We start from the raw sequence: 22,837 nt of genomic DNA on the forward strand, positions 1-22,837 counted from the left end.
CATGTGGGTTTTTTTTTTTTTTGTAAAAACTGAAAAAGAAAACTGAAAAGTCGTGTTTTACTTTGGAATCACCTTATACCTCTGATGTGCATTGGTTGCCATTAGATGTTGGTTTACAGCTATGTGTTATTTTTCAGTGAGGATGGAAGTCATTGTCTGAAATTGTAAATGCTGGCCTGCAGAGGTAAAAAATTTTCCCAGACATCTTTTCAAATAGAAAGATAGCCATTTTAATTTGATAGTTTCACCGATTTTTAGCAATATAATTCTGTATGCAGGAAAAGAGCGTGTTGTAGTTGAACAGGACGTAATGTGAATGTGCGCTTTGGTGTGGGTTCACAGTCATACCAATAATTTTTATAGCTGTCTAAGTTATACTTTCCCTTTGGGTATGCTATATTGATCTAAGGGAAAACAAATAAATGATAGGGCAAGGGGAACAACAAAAACAAAAACATTATTGACCAGTAAACCAAGAAATTAGCCTAGTCTTCTAGAGCTATTCCCCAGTCATACCAATGATCCCTGTAAACTTAGTTGAAGAAAATGTTTAGGGTACTTTGAATTATATATTCATTGAACAAACACTTTGAGCATCTTTATGTGCCAAGCATTCATTTTGCTAAATGCTCTTAAGGAACTCAGTGTAAATGGGGAGAGAGATAAATAAATAGACATTTTTAATAAGCCTCCAGTGGAAATGAGTGTAGGGTGCTGTAAGAGAATATAGTGTACCTAATAAATAATGTGGGGGAGATGAGTTGTCAGAGAAGACCTATTTCACTTGTCTCTTCTGGCTTTGTAGAAAGAATAGTATTAACTGTTCTTTTTCTTAAGTGCCAAACCACATGAAATTAAAAGTAGGGGCAGATTTTACTCACTTTGTACATTTTGATTCACCATCATGCCTAGATATTTTGAAAAGTTATATTGAATTTCCATGAAATTGGCTTTAATCATGGAGAAAGGCTGCCTAAATGTGCAAACATATCTGGAAAGCTTTCAAAGTATTTTTTCACAAGTGAATGTTTTTATGTTTAAAGACTTAGACACCTGGTCTCACCACCTTTTAATATGCCAGATGTAAGATCTTTCCCAGGCATACTCTTAAATACTTGTATAAAGTTAGACTTCAGAAATACAAACCAATATGGGAGACTTCATCTTATTTGTAAGATGGATGTTAAAACAACCTGACAAATAACATTCAAAAAAATTTTTGTTGCTCCTCAGCAGGTATCAAATATTCTTCTTTTTAACATCAATTCATTTATTCATTCAATAAATATTGAGTGTATGCTATATGCCAGGTTGTGTTCTGGACACTGTAGATAGAGATATATTTTTACTACTAGCATTATTAGACACATCTGTACAGAGTTCTGTTATAATCAGTGAATACCCAATTATATGTTCATGGGGAGGCAAAGGCTATAGAATTCTGCCAAACTTCCACGTGTTTAGTCAGTGTGGTTGTTGGATCTTTCATTATTGTGTGCAGCTTTTTTCGTTTGTTTCCTTAATGTGTTCACCATCTTGCTGAAACATGAACAGAAAATAGAGCAATTGGAGGATCCAAAACTTGAAGTACACAGAGCTCCAAAAGACCCATGTAACAGATACTGTAAGTAAGGTCAGGCCAAGGAGTTAATTAGTATAAGAAGAAAGAAGTTCTGACCCTAGATTCATTTTCTCTTCTGCAGTAGTGTATCACTGATACTTCTTTAAAAAAAAAAACAAAACCTTATAGTGGTTGCCCCAGAGTTTGTAATATACATTAACAACTAATGCAAGTCCACTTTCAAATAACACTATATCACTTCATGGACACTCTTAGGTATGTTATAATACAATATTCCCAATTCCTTCCTGCTATCCCTTCTAACATTGCTGTTACTCATCTCACTTGTCCATAAACCATAATCACCAAATACATTATTACCATAATTATTTTGAACAAACTGTTATCTATTAGATCAATTAAGACAGAAAAGGTAATGTTCTTCCTTTCTTTATGTAGTTCTGAGTTTTTGACCTACATCATTTTCCTTCTCTCTGAGGAACTTCTTTTAATATTGCTTGCAAGGCAGGTTTACTGGCCCAAATTTCTTCAATTTTAATTTGTCTGAGAAAGTCTTTATTTCTCCTTTACTTTTGAAGGATAATTTTGCTGGATACAGAATTCTAGATGGTGGGTTTTTTAACATTTTAAATATTTCACTCTACTTTCTTCTTGATTACATGGCTTCTGAGGAGAAGTCTGATGTATCGTTAACTTTCTTCTTCTGTAGGTAAGGTGTTTTTTCCCCTCAGGTTTATTTCATAGTTTTCTCTTCATCTTTGATTTTCTGCAGTTTGAATATGTTATACCTAAGATATACCTATAGATTTTTTTGGTGGGGCGGTAGGGTATTTATCCTGCTTAGTATTCTCTGAGTTTCCTAGATCTTTGGTTTGGCATGTGTCATTAATTTTGTAAAATTCTTAGCATTATTACTTCAAATATTTCTTCTGTTCCTTTCTTTCTTCTCCTTTTGGTATACACATTAGGGGCATACATTATACCTTTTGTCCCACAGTTCTTGACTATCCTATTCTTTTTCTCTCTTTGCATTTTAGTTTTAGAAGTTTCTATTGACATATCTTTGAGTTCACTAATTTTTTCCTCCTGTATCTAGTTTACTAATGAGCCCATCAAATGCAATATTTATTTCTGTTACTGCGATTTTGATTTTTAGGATTTCTTTTTGATTCTCTTAGAATTTCCATTTCTGTCCTACATTACCCATATGTTCTTGCATGTCGTCCACTTTTTCTACTGGATCTTTTAGCATGTTCATCATAGGTTATTTTAAATTCCTGGTCTGATTATTCCAAAATCTCTCTCATATATGAATCTAGTTCTGATGCTTGCTTTGCCTTTTCAGACTGTATTTTTTGCCCTTTTAGCATGCCTTGTAATTTTTTGTTGAAAGCTGGATATGATGTACAGTGTAAAAGGAACTAAGTAAGGTAGACAGGTCTTTGGTGTAAGGGTTTCGTTCTCTGGCTAGGAGTTAGGTTGGTTATAGTCTGCTGTAGCTGTGGTGTTAGAGGCAAAATTTTCTCAGTGTCCTTGTTTTTGTCTCCCTTGCTGTCTTTGGATTTTCCTACATCCTTCTTAAATAGAGTCTGAGGCTTACAGTTCTTTTACCTGTAATCTCCTGTTACACCGGAGCCCTGTTGACATGTTAATAAGATGTGGGGGGAGGGGAGGATGCTCCAGTCCTATGTTTAGGTCTCAATCTTTAGTGAGCCTAAGATGGGTATACCCCTTCCCCCATTTTGAAGGCTAGCGGGGCCTTTTTTTTTTTTTTAAAGGAGAACAGAAACTTTGGGAGTATTTCAAAATGGTTACTTTTGCCTTCCCTCTGCTGTAAGCATAAGGGAATTTTTCTCTGATCTTCACCATGAGAACCTGGTAAAATTCCTGGAGGATAAAACTGTGAGGGGGTCCGCCCCCCGCCCCCGCCAAGAGTGAGCCCTCGGGAATTTTTAACTCTTGAGTTAGTCTTCACTGGGTGGCCAGCAATCCATGAATTAGAGTTCAAAGCATTGGCCCCAGTGGCAGGGTTGCTCCTGGCCTCCTGCTCCCAGTAAACTATGATTATCTGTATTTGCCTGTTTGTCTCTCCAGTTTTGTGGGCAGCATGATTGTCTACAAAGAGTTGTAATAATTTTGAGTTTGTTCACATTTTTCTTGTTGTGATGACTGTAGTGTCAACTTCCAAGCTTTTTTCCTGTTAGACCAGAAACCTTGACCCTAGAATCAGAAGTCTGGGATGCAGATGGCAGGAGGTCCAAGAAGATGAGGACCCTTTGCAGCACACTGAGTTGAATTACAAATTTTATTTTTGTTCTCAGTTTTAGTTTGACAGTGCAAACTATTGACCTTGCCTTAGCACATCCTGTATGAATCCTTTCCCCATGTAGTATTACCTTGAACTCCATAGTGTTCTAACTGTTCTGCCACATGCCCAACTAAACCTCTGATCTTCCATGACCTGTGATTATCCATGACCCAGAGCCATCGTACTTGTGGTGGGTACTGTGAGCATTGGTTTTCAGGTGCATTTCCTGAGAATGTAGAATTGTTGGCTTGATTCTGAGTAAAGTAGGGGCTGAGAACTCAGATTCAAAAGCCATTGAATTTCACACACTACAAAAAAAGTGGGTAGTAAGTGGTTGGCATTACACATCTTGTCTCTTAGAGTGAGTAAATATGAGAATATAAGTGTTCTGTTCATAAAGACATTATAATGGATATCTAAGTGGCTTGCTTAATTATGGAGTTCACAAACTATATTAAGAGTTACATTTGAGAGAATGTTTATTGCTGTATTTCTTATAAAGGAATGCTATGATTCCTCTCTTAAGTATTTCTTTGAGGTGGGATTAAGTTTATTTCAAAACAGATGGCTGTCTTAAGACTTAATGTACTGGAATTCAGTCTAAAAATCTTTAACAGTTTATCATAGAACTAGAGAAGTATAGCATATTAGTCTCTTCTGTTGTAATTTGTTATTAGAGATAGAACTTTTTACAATCAAATTAATAAAAATGTACTTTCCATCCATTCTTCTTTTTAACATAACCATGGATATGTACACCTATCAATACTGTAGGAGAATAGAAATTAAAAAGTCAGGTAGTAAGTGTAAAATAATTTTATATTCTCCCTTTCCATATTTCAGTGTTAGCAGATTATTGGGTATTGGCCTGGCAGAGGGAAGGAGCCATATGCTGGAAAGGTAGCAGTGAGGCTAAATGATGAGTTTCAGGAAAGAGGGACTAACAGGGTCCAACACAGAAGTGAATCAAGCAAGGTAGGGATTTAAAAATGGCAATTTAATACTCAACTTTTTTTCATTATAAAAATAGTGTACTTGACCTAAGGGGTTAACAGGCACTTAACTAAATAAAGTCACAAAGGCATACTTGTGGGGACAGTTAAAAGGCTTGGCAGAATCACTGTATTGTACATCTGAAACTAATATTACACTGTATGTTAACTAGCTGGAATTGAAATAAAAACTTGAAAAAAAAAATGGGCGGGGGGGCGGTCCTCAGCAGAATAAGACTTAACTGAAGCAGCAGAGATGGTGTCATGTAACTCATTTCTTAACACATAACATGAAATACATTCTTGTTGTTGGCAGACAGAATCTTCTTTCAAAAATGGTAGTGATTTTACCTGATTTGGCACCCTAAAATCAATCATCTGCATCTATTAGTATAATTATATTTAAAGAGCTTAAGGGAAAACCACCCTCTGTCTTTTTTTTAGATAAAAAATACTTTGCCATAGAAGAAAAACTTGTTTGCAGTCATGGAATGTTGTTTTTGGTCACAGGAAAAGGCTTAACTTTTAGGGGTTTTTTTTGTTGAAAATATGTTTTGAGTTGAGACGTTTGATTGTTTTATAACTTTTTAAATATTTTGTAAAAATTGATAATAGTGGAAAACTTGGAAAGCTGTCTTTAAACCAAGCCTCTTGTGAATCCAAGCTGGAGAAAATAGCATTTCTCTGTAATATGTTTAGTCACTGTTTATATTGAACTGGAGTTTTGCAGAAGATTTGCTCTTGGGAATATTAAAACCTTCTTATTTTGTGTATCTTCTTAAAAGAGGTCACTTGCAGTTCTCATTTTAGAAACTAATATTGCAGCTTTTGCCTTTATTCCAAGGAGCTATTAGTTGCTTTTATAGAATTAATCTACATGTAAAGATTAATTCTATAAACATAAATAAATATGAATATAAAATCTAGATATATAGAATTAATCTACATGTAAAGATTAATTCTATAAACAGATAAATAAATATGAATATAAAATCTAGATATATAGAACTATAGAAATATAAAATATATATATAAAAACTTATTTGCATATAGCTATAGATATGCTAAGTATATGCATGCTAAATCAGTAGAGACTCATTTTGTAAATACATGATATGTATGTCCTCAGTTTTAAAGGAAAGCTTCACCTTGGCTTTAGTTGTGTGAATCTAATCCTCAGATTTAGGGAGCCAGGCAGAGTAAGCAGTTGACTGCATTTCCAATTACCCCAAAATGGAACAAAGCACAGCTTCCATGAGACAGAACCATAGGATTATTTGAAAGCATAATATAGAAATCTCCTCAACTTTAATCCTGATATCCTTTGTTTCACTTTCTAACCTATTTCAGATGGTTTTTAGAAATCTGTCACACACTTCTGTGTTAAGGCCTAGAATATTCTGCTGGGATACAATTAAAGGGTGTTAAACACAGATTATCTTCTATAACACTTGAAATTGGAACCTTTTAAAATTTAACACACAGCAATGTGAAGTGTAAGGTTGCATATTATGTTTCAGGAAAAAATCCTTCTCTTTGTTAGGATTCATGACAGTGTTAAGAATTTGCTATGCCATGGTTTCAAAGGAGATTCTGTGGATTTGTTTATTTATTTATTTGGTGGTGGAGTATCAGGGATACTTCATATCTTTAAGGTCCTTTAGCCTACCCTGATGAGTTGGTTTAATGATGTGCCCATTTTTAAATGTTGTCCCTACTGTCTTACATTCAGATTATGAAGTTGAAAACTTTTCCTTGAAGTCATAATCTTCATATTGTCTTTACATTGCTTGGTATGTGAAGAATTTGGAATGTCCCATAGTTGATATTTTGCTTACAACCAGCATCACTCCAAATCTGTAATCTCCTCTATTGAAAAATTCCTTCTTAACTGGGGATTTGAAAATATAAACCTTCCCCTTTTTTCCAGATACCACAGAATCCACAAAATGTTGTTATCAGCTTATGGGAAAACAAAGTGACTAATACAGCTCATATGAGAAAGAAGAGTGGGTATTTCATTACTCCACATATGCTTATGATGTAAGCTTTGCCAGCTTTTACTAAACCAGTTGCAGCCTCTGCATCACTTAGTTGTAGCCACATTCCCCTGCTCAGCTGCTGGGCACTTCTCTTGTTAACTGATAGGACCAGCCCACAGAACAGAAAACCTGGTGAATTCGTGAAACCATGTCTATAAACTGTATTTGATTTACTTTTAAAATTTTGATCCCTCTTGAGTTTTGTGGAACTTTGTGAAGTTTCTTACTGTTTAATAAATCTAGCTTTGAAAAGAGAGCTAGCTATACCAATAAATAATCCCAAGATAAGAATATCCTCAAATTGCAAGCCCATTTCTTCTTGAGATGTTCTTATTTTGTATTACCAGAAAGTGGAAAGTCCTTTCCTGAAATTTTGTGTAGGGGTCCCCTGTTAGACCTACTTTTTACTTCTTAGCTCAGCCACAAATTTCTCTTCCTTTGAAATTAAGTCAGTTTTTGTCTTTAATGATACATATACCTCATTTTGACTAAAAATTTTCTCCTTCAAAAAATGACATCCTTATTCTCTTTACCAGTATAGAATAATAATTATCTCTCATAGATTTTTATCTTTATTATAAACTATTTGAACAACTTAAGGGCTTTCTTAACCCTGTCTTAACAGTTACACATGCTTGGTCTTTCAGCATTGTTTTCCACTCTTTTTTACATACTATGTAGCCTCTTCTCAGAGATTATCAGTTCACAATAGTATTTTAGAGTTCTGAGAACTGAAATGCTTGGGTAAAGGAGACCTGTTTTGTTTTGTTTTGTCTAGTGTTTCTCAAAATCATTTGCTCAAGGATTGCTATTTTTGCAAAATCCCAGTTAACATGCTGTAGCACATGGTTCTGAAAATCCAGTTTCTTAGATGTTTCTAATCATTAAACAAAGTTGTGATCATTTTACTCAGAGGAAAGTTTAATGATTAAATAGGGTGTCCTGCATAAAGATTAAGCTTTTTTTTTAAAAATTTTTTGGGGGGATGGTTTAGAGAGAAGAGGGATTTTTATCATTGCTCATTTACCCAGAAACCTGGACCCTGATCTGTTCTGAAGTTTAGCTAATGACTAAAAAAGAAATGAAAGTGGTAATGAAGAAGATGAGCTAAATTATAATATGTAAAAGCAGATACAGTCTGATAATAAATATATTTTAATAATATATATGTCTTAGAAAACCCAATAGAAATTTATTATGCAAATCAATTGAAGGATGATAATATCACTCATTTTACTGGTAAGATAGTACAAATCTTTTTCTCTTTCCACCACTTGCTTCAGCACTATTTTCTGATATACTATCCTGGTATTTTTTCCATTGGGTGGATTGAAGAATGGGATATATGATCTATTTTCACAAATGCATTACAGAGGTCTGTAGGCCCAGACCTCTGGGTATATATTTCATACGGGGTTTTGGAATAATACAGAGGTTATTTTTCTTGCTATGGAGAAATATAGAATTTTGGAATGGGACAGAAAATAACATTTCATAAAATTAATGAAGACTTTTATTTTTATAAGACTCTACTTATTCTAGAAGTTTATATTTGACCAAACTCCCTAGTTTTAAAACTGAAGATAGGGAATAGAATCTGATTACAGTAAGTGTTTGACTGGGTCATTCTTAAAGACTTAATTCTTTTCCAAATTCTTATTAACCTGGTCTCTGAGGACAAGAGTATAGGAAGAATGCATTAGTTGCTGAGCTCTTAATCTTTCTGCATAGATAGATTAATTTGGGGCTATAATTACTCTAGATTTTAGAAAAATTATTGATTAAAAGAAGAGGGGAACTGGTGGACATTACTGAGAAAATAATTTCAGGGAAAAAATCGATTTAAAAAAGAATACTAGCTCTGACTTCTGCATTATCTTAGGAAACTTTTATGATATTATTTGATTGATTCTTAATATCACCCCTAAAGGAAACTAATAGAACAGTCTCAATATTTGTAGACTATAAATCCTAATGTATACTGTAGTTTGTGATAGAAAAGGCATTTAATCAAAACCTCCCAAGAATATTTCTTAAGTGTTATAGTTAGCATTCCTTAATGTTTTCTGTATATGTAATTTATTATGAGCAAAAAAAATCAAAACACAAATGGTAGAGGAACACGTTTTAGAATATAGATTTATTGGGGTGCCTGGGTGGCTCAGTCGGTTAAGCCACTGCCTTTAGCCCAGGTCATGATCCCAGGGTCCTGGGATCAGGCCCTGCATCGGGCTTCTTGCTCAGCGGGGAGCCTGCTTCTCCCTCTCCTCCCCACTCGTGCTCTCTCTCACTATCTCTGTTTCTCTGTATCTCTCAAATAAATAAATAAATCTTTAAAAAAAAGAATATAGATTTATCATTGACAACAATAATCCGATTGGAACTATTTATCATGGAGTATTTTATTTGAGATTGCCTTATCTTTACCAACATGTTATAATACTTACCTCAATACACACACATATCCAAGGAAAGGACCCATAAATATTCCCAGGTCATTGTTTACTCAATTATGGTTTCACATATCCTCAAGCTTAATCACAACTCTTGTGATAAATAAGGAAATCACATTGGACAAATAAAAACTGATACCTACTGAGTGCTTATTATGTGCCTGAGGTTGTTCCAGGGGCTTTTATTAATTTAATTCCCTCAAAGCTGTAAGGCAGGTACTGTTATTATTCCCATTTCAGAGATGAAATTGAGATACAGAGTAATAACCTGCCCGATTTCTAGAGGTAATAAGAAGCAGTTTGATTCAGTAAAGGCTTGAGCTCTAGTCTACCCATTATATTGGTTTGTATTTTCCGTGAAGCAGTTCCTGAGATGGTGTTGAAGTGTGAGAAGTGTTTTAGGGGTAATGCCTGTGACACATTAACGAGGAGGGAGGATTAGGCAGGAAAAAAGCCTTCAGACCATAATGCACATCTGGGAAGCAGAATTGGGCAGAGAGCACCTTGGACTGTAATATATGTCTGACAAAGTCTCAGTCAACCTAATAGGGTGCTCCAGAGCCAAAATTGCTTGTTAGATGAGTTCACCTTGAGTATAAATGACCTGGCCCTAGTATTACTGCTGTGCTCAGTAATTGACTGGGGAGCCCCCGGGAAGAGTGTGGCTGTGGATGGAATGCTGTATCTCCGATCTTAAACCACTGTGGTGGAGGCAGCTGTCTAGCTGCACCTTTAGGCAAGTTCTTTCTAGAAGCGCAATCCAAGCAGCCTCTTTCCTTGGCTGCCCAGCACCGCACAGCCATTGCATGGATACCAAGTACCATATCACCTCCGTCAGACTGGCAGAGATGTTTAAATCTGACAGTGCCAAATGCGTGAAGACTGCGGGCGGGTGAATACTTACGCTGCTTTCAGGAGCGCAAACTCATAAAACACTTGGGCAGTATAATTAGGAATATCATAACCTACTGTGTGGCATTTGCACCCAGAGAAACTCGTTCGTAAGGAGCCATGCTCAGAAATGTTCAGAGCACTATGGTGATTAACATAACATAATAAAAAAGAAATGTTCAGAGCAGCATTGTTTCTAAGTAGTGAAAAACGGAAAGTATTTTAAATGTCCCATCAACAGGAGAATTGATAAATTGTGCTGTATATAGAGTGTACAGTAATGTACAGCACATAAAAATGGAATGAACTAGTGCTTCATATGTCCACGTGAATATATCTAAGAATTACAGGATTGAGGGAAAAATTGCAAAAGGAAACAGTTCAATCCACTCACCCTGAGCTGTTAATAGTGGCTCTCCGATGTCATTTCATAAGAATGAGATATCATTCAACACCCATCAGATGCATATACAGTTTATTCATGTATATAAAGCTTAAGAACAATGTCAGGTTTGCTTTTGGGTAGCATACATTTGTAGTAAAAGTATAGCGTGTATGGGAATGAGAAGCATCAAATTTAAGAGGATGGTTACCTGAGGGAAGTGGGATCAAGGAGGGGCAGAAGGGGTTTCAAGTGATGCGTGGCCCTGTTTTTGGTCTGAAATAAATACGGCATAATGTCAGCATTTCACAAAATTGTGTAGGGAGCACACGGATGTTAGCTAATATTATTCTTTAATGGTTTTCTCTATGATTAAAATATTTTTTCAAATAGGTATTTAGTAGTGAAACAGTAGGTGCATATCTAAAAGTTATTCACATGCAGGCATCCTATTTATAGATCCAAATAAAATAATACATTGCAGGAAACTGTACCATTTCACTGAAATCCTTTGTTAAAAAGTTTTTTGAGGCAAAGCACACTTGAAAAAGAAGAACCAAGCCAGAGGTATCACAATCCCAGATCTCAGGAAATACTACAAAACGATAGTAATCAAAACAGTATGGTACTGGCACCAATACAGACACATAAATCAGTGGAACAGAATAGGGAGCCAGAAATGAACCCACACATGTATGGTCAGTTAATCTATGACAAAGGAGGCAAGAATATGCAATGGGGGAAGATAGTCTTTTTACTCAATAGTACTGGGAAAACTAGATCACTTTCTTACACCATACCCAAAAATTAACTCAAAATGGATTAAAGACCCGGTGCCTGGGTGGCTCAGTTGGTTAAGCATCTGCCTTCGGCTCAGGTCATGATCTCAGGGTCCTGGGATCGAGCCCCATGTTGGGCTCTGGGCTCCATGCTCAGTGAGGAGTGTGCTTTTCTCTCTCCTTCTCCCCCTCTCCCAGCTCATGCGTGTGCACACACGCGTGCTCTCTCTCTCTCTCTCTAATAAATAAATAAAACCTTTTAAAAAATGGATTAAAGACCTAAATGTGAGACTTGATACCATAAAACTCCTAAAAGAAAACATAGGCTATAATCTCTTGGACATTGGCCTTAGCAGCATATGTCTCCTGAGGCAAGGGAAACAAAAGAAAAACTGTTGGACTACACCAAAATAATAATAAAAGTTTTTTTTTTTTTTGTACAGCAAAGGAAACCATCTTCTAAACAAAATGGCAACCTACTGAATGGGAGGAGATATTTGCAAATGATATACTTGAGAAGGGGTTAATATCCAAAATATATAAAGAACTTATACAACTCAATGTCAAAAAAGCAAACAGTTCTATTAAAAAATTGGCAGAGACCTGAATAAACATTTTTCCAAAGAAGACCTACCGATGGCCAACAGACATATAGAAAGATGCTCAACATCACTCATCATCAGGGAAATGCAAATCAAAACCACAATGAGCTATCACCTCACACCTGTCAGGATGGCTCATATCAAAAAGACGAAATAAGTGAGAACAAAATTATCAGACTTTTATTTTCTCACTTTCACAAATCAGATTGGTAACAGAGTCAAATTTTTTCAAAAACTGAGTATTTTACATACAATTAGGTGGACTGGGTTGTTAATTTGACCTCTGTTGAGTATATTTTTCCAGTTCTTTTTATAGATTTAGAATTGCCAAAGAAGTTCTCAGAAGGGTAGTGGAAAGACTGAGAATTTGACTTAAAAGATTCAGTTTATAAGTGAAAAGGCAGAACTGAAATCCTGGTAGTTAGGTTCTAAACCCATTGGATTATTAACTTCATTTTAAGGGTTCCTTTCAATAAGTATTATTTTAGGCACAGAAATTACTTGTCTTGGCTTACATTTCCCAGTGATACCAGAATAAAATTAGTAGTTTACAAATCTTAAATTATACTTCCACACACCCCTGTGGTAGTAAACTCGGTAAACTAGCCAAAATTACCCTCCTAACACAAAGATATCTTTGTTAATCAGATTTTGGAAATATGTCAGTTTGTCAGAGACAGAGTTGCATTCTTGAAAATTTAGACTGAAATATAAGTGTACTTGTTAATTCAAAAAAGTATCACGGTCATTTAAAAATGGTTTAATGCAAAATGAAGTTAAAACAATTCTTAGCACTAGATTATATTTTGTTCCTAAGAATTATTCAAAATTAAGTAGGGATTCTACAATAGAATTCTAATTTTAGTATGTTGGATCAAATCACTTCAACCAATTTATTAAGGTATTTTAAAGGAGAAACATTGACATGCAGGTAAATGTACCCATACAGTTGCCAAAAGAAATAGTTTTAAACCAGTTTGGGTTTAAAAGACCTTCAGTACCCCTGGAGCATATAATAGCTTAGTTCTTAAGGCCCCCAGGGAAGAAAAGAGCTTATTAATAAAGCAGGGAACATGATATTCTGGTATTTTTATTGGTATTAGGCAATAATACTCCCATAAGAAATACCACTAACGTGGAATTATAAATAGGCATAACTTCAGGACACATTATTGGTAGGTGGCCTCTAGTTACGGAAGATGGTTAGTGTTCAAACTTTGACATTAGTCCTGATGATTGTGCCGAAAAGGCCAGATTTGTAATTTACATTGGATTTGTGCCTTCGGCTATTTCTAAATGTACAGTTCTCAGATTTGTCTTGAATAATAATGATTATTAGATCTAAATCTATATTAGATGAATATAGATTTCTGTTATTCAGTGGCACAAGAATGTATATCATCTCTCAATGTTTTTATTTTAAGTAGTTATACATGCAGTCTTTCTTTCATTTTTACTTTGATTTTGAGGTTTCATTATAGAATAATGTGATGGATTTCTTTTTAAAGCAAAGCTAAATATGAATGAGTATTATCTCTTTCCAAACTAATACCCTGGAACTCTGTAAATAAGTACTGTTAATGTTCACAATACTTTTGGAATGCCTCTTTAAAAATTATCTTTAGAACCTATAGCAATTCTTTTAAATATCACAATGATGACATTTTAAGAAAAACCCTTTGAGGCTGATATTGATTCTTGGGAATAATAAGAATGAGGATATTGATCCAAGTTAGCATTTTTTTTTTTTAAGATTTTATTTATTTATTTGACAGAGAGAGAGAGAGCACAAGCAGGGGGAGTGGCAGGTAGAGGGAGAGGGAGAAGCAGGTTCCCTGCTGAGCAGAGAGCCCAACGTGGGGCTTGATCCCAGGACCCTGGGATCATGACCAGAGCCGAAGGCAGATGCTCAACTGACTGAGCCACCCAGGCGCCCCCCAAGTCAGTATTTGGATCTAGTTCTTATTTTACAAAATATTTGTTCAAATCCATTACCTACAAGATAGAACATTGAAACAGTCAACTGGTTATAGTAGATTTACTAGATTTTTAGTGGATTTTACTATCTGCTAGCATCCTAATACCAAGTATTTGACTTTTCTGTCTTTCTCTTAGGGGCACTACTCACTGCTATGTCTGTTCCCATGATCTTGGGTGTTAATCAGCATTCCTGGGCATTACTTGTTGCTAAATGGTGTCTAAGGATCTTTCTAGTTTGAAAATCTTATGACGCTAATCACCTGCAGCAAAATAACATACAATTCTCTTGCTGCTCAAAACTTGATCCCTAGTGTTTTGTGGAAGTTGTTGGCTTTTAGAAATAAACAGTTTGATTTAGACTAAATTGAGAAGGAGACATAGACAGATTTAGTGATTCAAACTGCAGAAGTAAATGACATGATTGAGGTTGGGGATAAGGTATTTACTGAAACCTGCATTTGAGGAGACCTTTAATTCTCTATGTTAAATCTGCAGATGGAGTTTATAAAAACATTTTCTAAGTTTCTGTGAAGGCATTCTGGCCAAGAGAAATGATGCAGGCTAGAAGTGGAAGGTCACAATGCAGTGGTATGCAGAAGCACAGATCGGTCCTTTAGAGCCAAAATTGCCCTGAGCATTTCAGCCTATATGGGTGCTGCCCTCAAACTGGAGAGACCGGGATGCAACCTGCCCCTTCCCAGATACTCAGCTCTCCACACTCCACCTTTGCAGTCCATTAGATGGCCTCTAGACATAATTCTTAGAAAATCTTGCTTCATGTCATCATTATAATTGGTTTCCTTTTAAAATGTAAATTGTTACAATGTAAAAGTAACATGTCATTTGTCTAGTTCCATATACTCTTTCACATACTTGATGCTTTTCCATACTTCAAGCTTTGTGTTTCATGTCCACTGAACCAACACTCCCAACACACCCCTCCCTCTCAAACCTTTCCACTGTCTTGCTAATAAAAGGCTCCCTTATATCCTCACTTCCTGACTGGATGTTCCCTTTCCCATCTTGCTTCATGGCAACATGGCTCCCATTTAAGACTTCCACTGTTCATGTAGTGCTTTCAAACAGTGATGCTTATTGGTCCACACAACATTTTAGGGTTGGGAGATGAGATCAGTGGCTTCTCTCCTCTGTCCCTTTCAGACTATCAGCCCTCCGTCCTTAGGTAACCCCTCTCCCCCACATGCTTTTTGAGGTTTATGTCAAGTAGCTTATCATCTGTGTATCTTCTCCCAGTTTCTTAACTACTCTCCCCCGTTCTTGCCCATTTTCAAAGTCTTGTTCTCAGCTCCCTTTAACTTTCATGTCAATGACCTTTCTTGTATGTTGGCCTTTCTCGTTCTTAAGATCTTCATTTCTAATGGCCTTTAGTGCTACATCACTTAATATACACACTCATGGCCATTATCATGGGCCTAATCTTCCCCTGCAGCTGTTCAGACTCTAAAATACCAAAGTCATACATCTTAATATCTCCTGACAACTTCGTTTGCTTACATATGTCTGTGGTTGCTCAAATGCGGCTTACCCAAAGCTGGACTCAAAATCGTCCTTATCAAACCTGCTTCTTCTCCTGAGGTTTCCTTTTTTTTTTTTTTTTAAACATAATCCATCCTTTACCAAGTTGCCCAAGCTATAAACTTGGAATTCATTCTTGATTTCTTTTTTTCTCATCATCTGCTTCTCTACACTTGATATTGTTATTCTGTGTCATGAATGTTTCTCAAATCCATCTATTTGTCCCTGCCCTCATTCTCGTTTCCAAGTGCAGGGCTGGGTTTTTGCAGTAGCCTCCTAAGTAAGCTTCCTGCTCTAGTCCTGCCCCTCTGGTATCCATTCTTCACCCTGATCACACACCGTGGGTCTAAAGTAGAAACTATCATGTCACACTCCGATTTAATGTCCCACTCTTAGGGTCAAGTATAAACCCCCTAATACCCGTGAGAGGCCCTGCATAATCTGGCCCTGTTTACCTCTGTAGCCTTAATTCTTGTCTCTTTCCCTTTAAACACTGTGATTCAATCATATTTAGTTTACTTCAGTTCCTGGAATATGATGTTGATTTATTTAACTCTGGGCCTTTGAGTATGTTCTCTCTGCCTCCCAAATTCTTCCTCTTTCTCTTTAACTTGGCAAGTTCCTACTAATCCTTCAGACTCTAGCTTCCTCTAGAAAGCCTCTCCTAATCCCCTTAATTCTAGATGGTGCCTTAAATTTCCTCTATTACAGCTCTTATCACACTGCATTGTAATCTCCTACTTACTGTATCCGCCACAAGATTATAAACTCTATGAGGGCAGGAATGTGTCAACAGCACTTAGGGTAATTCCTGACCCCTAGTTGGCACTTGGTATGTTACTTGATAAATGAATAAATAAGGGAAAGAAGGAAAGATAAGATTTCTTTTTGAGAATAGCAGAGATAAGGTTGGACAAGATCTCATCACATAGTACCTATTAAAATACCATGACAAAATTTTTTTTAGTATGTAAGTGATTGCAGTGGGAAAGAAAATAAAAGCAAGGAGACTAATCAGGAGATTGTAGTATTGTTGCAATCATGTGGTCCAAAGAGCCTGACCTTGAATTGAGGCACTTAGAAGAGAAAGCATAACAATTAATATGAAAGAAGGAAGAATGCATAACAGAACTTGACCACTGGGATGTGAGGTGAAAGGCAAAATAGAAAATGCTCCTCTGGTTTCGTCTTGTTTCATTTCGCTTAGCATAATACCCTCTAGTTCCATCCACGTCGTTGCAAACGGCAAGATTTCATTTTTATTTTTTATTTTATTTATTTATTTTTTTTGATGTCTGTAGGGGGAGAGAAACCATGAGACTCTTAATCTCAGGAAACAAACTGAGGGTTCCTGGAGTGGTGGGGGGTGGGAGGGATGGGGTGGCTGGGTGATGGACATTGGGGAGGGTATGTGCTATGGTGAGTGCTGTGAATTGTGTAAGACTGATGAATCACAGACCTGTACCCCTGAAACAAATAATACATTATGTTAATAAAAAAAAATTAAAAAAAAAAAAGAAAATGCTTATAGTGCTTTGACATTGGTGGTGCCGATGATAGAAATAGGGAAAGTTTGGATAGTAAGTTTTGTAAGGAAAAAGTTTAGAATTTTTAGGAGCTTTGTATATACATATTAAATTAAAACCATAAAGGAAAAGAGTGTACTGATTTTGAAGGCAAGAAGTAACTTTTAAAATGCTTTTCAGTAAAATATACTAAGTGGAAATTTAAGTTATAAATGCAGCTTTGGAATTTGTTGAATTTTAAGGAACTCACAGCCTCACAAACTGCTATTTTTTGGGGGGAAGCAGTTGACACCTAAACAAAATGACTCAGTTTTGTTTGTGATTCTTGGTTGTCCTTGATATAAAAGAGTTGTAATTTTTTTTTTGATGCTACAGAAAATTTTAAAGAAATCCATTACAAAGAATGGTTGACAATATATAAAAACATTATCTTAAATATTTATTTCTCATTTAAAGAAAAAAAGATCCATAATATAACATTTCTCTGTCTTTTTTACTGGCATTTTGACAACAGAGAGTTGGAGCTTCTTTGAAAGATCAGCAACAGAGATAGAGATTTAGAAGTCATTTGTCTGAAGACGGATGAATGAAGCCCTAAGAATCAGTGAACTTGATAAGGAGAAGATTGTAGAGGGAAAAGAATGAATGAATAGATGATTACTGCTGAATCTTTATCATCTCCACACTCATGGAGAATAATTAAGAGGTGTCGCCAAAATATAATAGGTGGGGTGATAAGAAAAATGAGAGGAATATCTAAATGTTACACAATGATACAAAAGTAAGGTAGTAGGAAGTAGAGCCCTAGTACAGTGAGCTAACACGGGAGTGAACAATTTTCTGTTCTTAGTTCTTACCTACAAGGAAGAATTATGCTTGGGTGGTTCTTGGCCAGAGGGAACCTCAGTGAACTTCAAATTACTTATCCTAGAATTCTAGAATATTCATAATCTGAAACTTGGCAACCAGTACTGATCTTCTGAAGTTCCTCAAACTAATATCCTCCATGTCCTCCAGCACAAACTTTGAGGCCTCTGTGATTTTATTCCCCTCCCGGCTCTTTTCCTCATTTGAATCCTAGCCAAGGGCCCAACTGAAGCCTCCTCTAATTCATGTTGTCTTCCCTAAGTCCCATAGTGGTCTCTTTTATACTCCTGATTTTCCTTTTAACCTGAACCTTTAAATTTTTGCTTGTATCCTTTGTCTTCCCAGTGAGACTGTAAGCATTTTAAGTACCAGATCCATGTGTCCTATTGCTGCTTAATTCTTTGAGCACCCTCAGACCTCAATTACATTATTAAAAATGAGTAATTTGTAACAAATTATCTTTGAGGTACCCATCAGAACTAAAAGTGCTCTGGATCTTAACTACTACACAGTGCCATGTATGCAGTAAATCCTAAAAGAACGACATTTTACTGTATCTCTTGGGGAAAATCAAAATGTGTTTGGTTGACCTGGTTACAGTGAATTCTTAATAGTTTATAATCAAAGAAAGACTAATTGTTTTCACCAATATCTGTTTTTATATACTTTCTATAATGACAATACCTAGATTATTGAATACATACAAATGCTGTCTTGCTAGTTTTATAAAACGATAACTCCTTTATTTTATCACTGCAGTCCTTTTATTTGTAAATACACTGTTCACTTCATTGACTTGATCATGACATTGGTGCTCTGTGGGAGCCGGTATATATAGTAGTTAAAACCCTGGGCCCTGCGGTTCAGTCCAGACCCTACCACTTATTAGCAGTAGTGCACTCAGCTATGGCCCTTAATCTCTCTGAGCTTAAGTTTCTTCATCTGTAAAATGGGTAATAACTACCTTCTTCTTTGGGTTGATGAGAGAATTTATTTTTTATTTTTTTTTTTTAAAGATTCTATTTATTTATTTGACAGAGAGAGACACAGCGAGAGAGGGAACATAAGCAGGGGGAGTGGGGGAGGGAGAAGCAGGCTTCCCGCTGAGCAGGGAGCCCGATGTGGGACTCGATCCCAGGATCCTGGGATCATGACCTGAGCGGAAGGCAGACGCTTAACGACTGAGCCACCCAGGCGCCCGATGAGAGAATTTAAATGACATAATCCATGTAAAGAGTGGAGCGCAATGCGTGGCACTCACTAAGTGCTAGATGTGGTGATTAGTCACTATAATGAGGTTTTCTGTGATTTAACAATGCCACAAGAGAAAATTTGCAGTTTTCACAGGTTAATTTTATGGGTGGTATTTCTGTTAACTTTTAAAACCATTTACACCCACTATTTTATGTGATATTTTGATCATAAAATAGTAGGTTCTTTTCATAGTTATGTAGAATTGAATTGGCTAACTTCCTTGTATTCCTCTACTTATAATTTCATAGTGACAAGGTTGGTTCAACGTGAAACAAAATATCTCCTACATGGTTTTCTTTTATTATATGATGCAGGATGCTGTATCATAAAATGAATCCAGGATGCCTCTCTCTAAATCTTTAAGAGTCAAATCAGAGTTAACTACCAGGTAGAGAAAAGTCACGAAATTAAAAAAGGTACACAATATTCTTCAGGGGATAATTCTAAAATAAACTTTTGTAAATGATAAGGTATCTAGTGTAGCATTTTACTCTCTATGGCTGGCTCTTCCTAGATTTTACTTAGAAAATATTATAAAACTGTAGCCTGACCACATTGTGTCCTAAACACTGAAGGCAAACCATATTGTGGGGATTTCATTTTAACCGCAGAGAAATTGTAACAAGTCCAAAACCGCAGGACCCAAGTAAGTAGTAGATCCGGGAATAGAACTGAGAAGGCTCTGATTCGTCTTCACGTACTGAAACCACAGGTTCTGCTGCTTCTGAACATAATGACAGATCGTCTAGTGTTGCTAGACCATCAGTACATGACCCATCAGGAGCAAACTGTATGAGGACACTGTGTAAAAGCGTGCAGCCTTTACTTTCTAAAGGCCTGTGTGGAAACCAGAGAAGTAGGGAAGGAGCCATTACAAGCACCAGATGATTATCGACTGATATTTGTGTTTGGGGTAATCAGTTGCTACCCCAAAGTTTGCTTCTTTGCTAAGGTTGTAAAAGAAAAGTAGTAATTTTTAACCAGGGAAACGCTTTTTTGCCCATTCTTAAAAACATTTTAGTGATTTTTAATAAAGCTAACTAAAGAGTTTACTAGAATGGCATCATATATATAAGGAGCATAAAAATGTTATGTTCCTTTCAAGATTTGACCTTACTCCCACATTTTACTTTTAAATTTTTGCCCCTTTTGCCTTTAGTTGATTTCCAGAGCCCTGAAATGGTTGTTTTGAAGGATTTGTTCTGCTCTGCTGTTGCTGTTTGGGGAAAAATCTTCCCAGTTGCCTCACTCTGTCAGGCCTATTCTCCCTTAATATTTTATACGGATAAAAATTCCTTGTTATTATATTTTACTGTTTTATTTTATCATAGACTTTTTGCAGGATTATTTTCTTTCTTCCTGAAATATACCCTTGAAAGATTCCTTTAGTTGAAGTCTTTTGGTTTTTATTTATCTGAAGATGTCTTTGTTTCAACCCTACTTTAAAAAAAAATTCTTTATTTTCACTTTTTTTATTGAAGTATAGTTGAATCACAACCTTACTCTTGAAGAATAGCTTTGGTAGACATGCTATTCTAAGATGACAATTATTTTCTGTTAGGCCTTTGAAGATACCCACTGTCTATTGCTTCTGTTGTTGCTATTAAGTAAAAAATATTTCGTGATTATAGGGCACTCGTGTCAGTCTTTGCACACTGAGAACTTATATTAATCACTTAATTCTGATAACAAACTTATGATAATATGCCATTATTATTCTCATTTATTCTAGTGGAGACATAGAAGCACAGGACAGTTAAGAATACAGAGTAAGTGAGGACAGGATTACACCCCAGGAGCTCGGACTCTAAAGCCTGTGTTTTAAACCAATGCCACAGCCAAGTGAATACATAAAGAGAAAGATGAGAGAGAAACATTACTAAGTATTAAAGATATTTAAAAACTGTAGTGGGTGCCTGGGTGGCTCAATTGGTAAACGACTGCCTTCAGCTTGGGTCATGGTCCTGGGGTCCTGGGATGGAGTCCCGCATCGGGCTCCCTGCTCGGTGAGGAGTCTGCTTCTCCCTCTGACCTTACCCCCTCTTGTGCTCTCTCTCTCTCTCAAATAAATAAAATAAAATCCTTAAAAAAACTGTAGTAATGAAAACAGGCTTTTTTTTTTCCTAGATAAAGAGATCAGTACACTAATCATTACCATTGGACTGTTATTACAAGGCAGCATCAATATGCTGTGCCTGTTTTCTCATATGTAAGATAATACTACTATCTGCATCATAGAGTGGTTGTAAAGAATAAACAAGTGTATACAGACACATGCATATTAGGAGTGAAAAAATATTTGTTGCCACTAGCAATAGTAGAATAAAAGAGGAAAAGCCCAGAAACCAACCCTACTATATAACAGAATATAGTATCTGGTTACAGGTGATGAGAGGAAATGGTAGACTAGTGCTGGCGTAGTTGGGTGAATTGTCTTTTTTTCTTGAAATTCTATTCCGTAGACATCTGGGATGTCATACTTTTCTGTGCCTTCTCCTAAACATGTGATAATTTCTTCTTTCACCTTGGTAGCATCCTCAGCTCTTAAACATTGGTGTTTCCTATTACTCTGTCCTTGGCTACTGTATATAGATGTGTGTGCATCCTAATAGAGTCTCACGGTTTTAATTACCAACTATATATACTGACTTGTAAATATATAAAACAGAAATTTTTATTATCTTTTCTTAAAAAAACTACCTCAAAATAGTAAAAAAAAAAATAATACCAGATGTAGAAATTATTTCCTAAATTGATATCACTAGAAGAAGTTTTCGATTAATATTTAAGGAAACGTTTGTGGAGAAGACTGTAATAAGCATACCATCAAGGACAGCAACTATAAATAAAAAGATAGATCTGACTACATAAAAATGTAAAATTCCTGGGGCACCTGGGTGGCTCAGTCGTTGGGCATCTGCCTTTGGCTCAGGTCATGATCCCGGGGTCCTGGGATCGGGCCCCACGTCGGGGTCCCTGCTCAGCGGGAAGCCTGCTTCTCCCTCTCCCACTCCCCCTGCTTGTGTTCCTGCTCTCGCTGTCCCTCTCTCTGTCAAATAAATAAATAAAATCTTTAAAAAAAATTTAAAATTCCTTTTGTAAAAACAAACAGGAACAGTGTACATGATTAATGGCGCAGTATACTAGAGTAGGGAAACCATATGCACATGTAGGAGACAAGTGAAGAAAGCAAGATTTAAAAGGATTGGGAAGCGTTAGGAGTAACCATTGGGTGTACTGGAAGTGAAAGCTGACCCAGAACAAATAAGAGGAATCAGGGTAGAGACCATAAATCGGTAATAGCAAGGATGTTCATGGCTATATGGCTTTCTCTGGCAACGCTTAGAATCTTGGGTTATCAGTAATGTTAATTTCTTTTGCCTTGGATAGGTTAGGTAGGTGGATGATCAAAGAATAAAGGGTCAGACAAGGAAGCTGTTCATATCAGAAATAAAAATCTGTCCAATATACTTCAAAAGCTCAAAGCCCTACAGTGTTTGGCCATTGCTGTAGAATAAAAACCAGAACCCTAGGATTGAATTTTAGGGTTTCCAATATAAAATTCTGACCTTTTCTTTTAGTACACCCTCACATGTATCACCACATGACTGCCAGATAGGGCTTCTTGCTATTTTTTGAAAAA

General features: G+C 36.2%; 1 protein-coding gene across 1 annotated transcript in view; it reads left to right on the top strand.

Moving 5' to 3' along the window:
• ME1 (malic enzyme 1) overlaps positions 1–22,837 on the top strand; it is a 215,623-nt gene that overhangs the window by 142,674 nt on the left and 50,112 nt on the right. The gene's annotated exons all lie outside the window — the stretch shown is intronic.

The sequence above is a fragment of the Neomonachus schauinslandi genome, chromosome 8 (genome assembly GCF_002201575.2).
Source record: "Neomonachus schauinslandi chromosome 8, ASM220157v2, whole genome shotgun sequence".
In the NCBI taxonomy this organism is placed as follows: Eukaryota; Metazoa; Chordata; class Mammalia; order Carnivora; family Phocidae; genus Neomonachus; species Neomonachus schauinslandi.